Source organism: Notolepis coatsorum (assembly GCF_963971535.1).
Source record: "Notolepis coatsorum genome assembly, chromosome: 10".
Classification (NCBI taxonomy): Eukaryota; Metazoa; Chordata; class Actinopteri; order Aulopiformes; family Paralepididae; genus Notolepis; species Notolepis coatsorum.
The window spans coordinates 5,575,536-5,578,573 of NC_140174.1; the positions used below are offsets into that span (position 1 = coordinate 5,575,536).

At 40.8% G+C, this 3,038-nt stretch overlaps 1 protein-coding gene across 1 annotated transcript in view; it reads left to right on the forward strand.

The window, feature by feature from the left end:
* The first annotated feature begins 294 nt into the window (after window positions 1-294).
* The window catches only part of LOC311235011 (CASK interacting protein 2), a 103,031-nt gene continuing 100,287 nt past the window's right edge, over window positions 295-3,038 (forward strand). Inside the window, 1 exon segment of the mRNA XM_084322323.1 lies at window positions 295-548. The gene's annotated coding sequence lies outside the window, so the exon portion shown is untranslated.

The window sequence follows — 3,038 nt, forward strand, 5'->3', positions numbered from 1 at the left end:
GTGAAAGGGTTAACAAGTGTGTGTATTGAGCCGTACTGTATTGTACCCATTCTGCAATCTGTTAATAAAGTTTTCAATCAATCAATCAATCAATCAATCAATCAATCAATCAATCAATCAATCAATCAGGGGGAGGAGCCTTTTGACATGACGACAGGGTTTGAGGGGGAGGAGCCAGGGGGGAGGAGCCTTTATGGTGCGCGTGCGCGAGCTGTCAAACTCCGTCCTGCGGGCGCGCGCCTCTGCTCTGTGCAGCTGGAGTCTCCTCTCGTCTTCTCTTCACCGCAGCGGCGACACGGAGCAGCGGAACAACAGTACAGCGGCCACGATGTTTTTACAACAGCAAAGTTACGACCGTGTAACTTTATTTTTGTATTTATTAGAGAGCAATTATTACCTGAAGGGAGCTGGTATGTGACCCCGTCCCCCACTACTCTCTGAAACAACAAGGCACCTGACCGGACCGACTGTACCGACTCACTGCTGCTGTCTCTGTTGCGCTCCCTGTCCTGACCTCACCTGACCTGACCTGACGTCACCGGCCACAGGTGAGACTTTTTATTATGTTATTATTTTTATCTTAGATTTATTTACGTTTTGATTGATTTGATTGAAAACTGTATTTTTGCACAATTGCAGAATGGGTACAGTACAGTACGGCTCAAATACAATTGTTTAGGGGAAGGATGCAGACCAGAGAAACACTTTCGTCTTGTTTACATCAGGGTCCCCCGTTTTCAATTCATCATAACATATAATGACATACATGACTTACAGATAGACAGTACTGCTACATCTGACTATACATTTATGACATACCAGATCTACAAATACAGTACTGTTTGTGATACAAAAAAAATAGTATAAAAAAGAGAGTATATACATTTGATGAAGACACTGTACATTGAATATACTTTGAGTATACTTTGCTTATTTAAGTTTCAAGTTTTGCTTTATTTGTCACATATATAAGGTATACATGTACATTACAGTGAAATGCTTGGTTTTGTATGAGCTGTATGAGATTGTGCTTCATACAGTAAAAAAGTAAAAAGAATAAAGACCAAACAAATATACAAACTAAAGATGAACCTGTTACACATCCCTTATTCCATATTCAAGTTCAAGTTTTGCTTTATTGTCACATATAAGGCACATGTACATTACAGTACAAAACTTGGTTCTGTATGAGCCCCCTGAGATTGTGCTTCATACAGTAAAAAGAATAAAGAGACCAAACACTATACAAAATATACAATATACTAATTAAAGTAGGAACTAAAGTACAAAATAAAGTACAAAATGCAAAACTATGTAAAGATGTATAGTGCAAATATTTTAATACATTTGTAATAAATATACAATAGGGTGTGTTAAAATGGTTTAAAGTGAATGTTAAGGTGAGTGTGTGCATGTGGATGTATGTGCAATGAATGGATATGTGGGTGGGTTAGTGTCGCATAGAGTCATCGAACATCCTGATCGGCCCAGGAGTTCAGAACTTGTGATTGGATCAGATTTGTATTCATTCATTTCAACTCATTATGAATTGAAAATGGGGGACCCTGATGTATAAACAAGAAGAAAGTCTTTCTCTGGTCTGCAGCATCCCCTTAACAATTGTGTGTATTGAGCCATACTGTTATTGTACCCATTCTGCAATCTGTTAATACAAAATGTCAATCAAATCAATAGGGATTCAATGTTTTGAACTCCTGGCTGTATATAGATAGAAGCCCCTTTTGAGTCTCTCTGTACTGGCCATGAGACTCCGGTAGCGCTTGCCTGACCGCAGCAGTGCAACACAGTGCGACCAAACTTAAAACAAACCTTTCTTTAACCCTTTCACTGCCACACGACAGAAGGTTAGCCCTTTACTATCACACAACCGACGGCGATGCTCCATCATTAGCATCATTAGCTCCGCATTTGCGGAGCTAATGATGCTAATGATGGAGCATCGCTGTCGGTTGTGTGATAGTAAAGGGGCTAACCTTCTGTATTGTCACAGTGAAAGGGTTAACCGGCTGTCATGTGGCAGTGAAAGGGTTAACATTACCCGTGGACAGACTCGTCTCTTTTGCTCATAGCAACGTAAGAAGTCGCTGGCCTGGGAGTTGGAAATACCTGATAACGTTATAGTCTACGAATACACATAGTCTCAACTACTGTATACTAGCAAGTTGCTTGCTAAATTAGTTTCGACAGCCTACCCCCCCAAATACCACCGCCGTCCATCGAGCAGCCAAGAATGGAGTGTGTGTTATTTGTTTACAAACTGACACAGTGTCTCCTCAGCTGACCTGCTATGATGACGTACTGTATGTCTACATGCAGGGATTGTAGCCCCCAAGAAGGGGACATGGGTTGAAGGTTGAATTATGGGAATGATGTTGGAACGTTAGATCCTAATGTGAAAAACTGTGATTTTATATGTCTGCTCATTTTACCCTTGCTATTATTTTTACTTTTATTTCCACGCCCCACTATCCACTGGGTGCACACGATGACCTTGATCATGTTTTGTAACAGATTACAGACATTCAAGAAGCCTATTGGAACGTGAGGCTCTGATATGATTCATATATCTGCATTATTTTATCCCACTTTATGCTTTGCTCCTGCTGCTTGTTTTACACTGATTTTATATTTCTTACTGATGTAAAGCACTTTGAACTGCAATCCCCTGTATGAAAGGTGCTATACCAATAAAGTTATTATTATTATAATTATAATACTGCTTTGCTTGCCTGACCTGCCAGGGTCTAGAGTCCTCCTTGGTGACACCCCTTCAGATATCTTGTGGTTTACTGTCTGGCAGGTGGCTTTTGCGTGTGCCAGTTAGGGGTATGCAGTAGTTTACAGGCTGGCAAGGTGCCTGGCTGGTTTTAGACCTAGTGTCATTGCAGAGACACCCATTGGTATTTGCTGCTATATACTGTGCTAGGCTACAGTGGTCATACAATGGTAATAACGAATGGGCCACTCTTTTCCACAGACCTTTTCACTGGGAGTCAAATTAGGCAAACTTTTCTTTT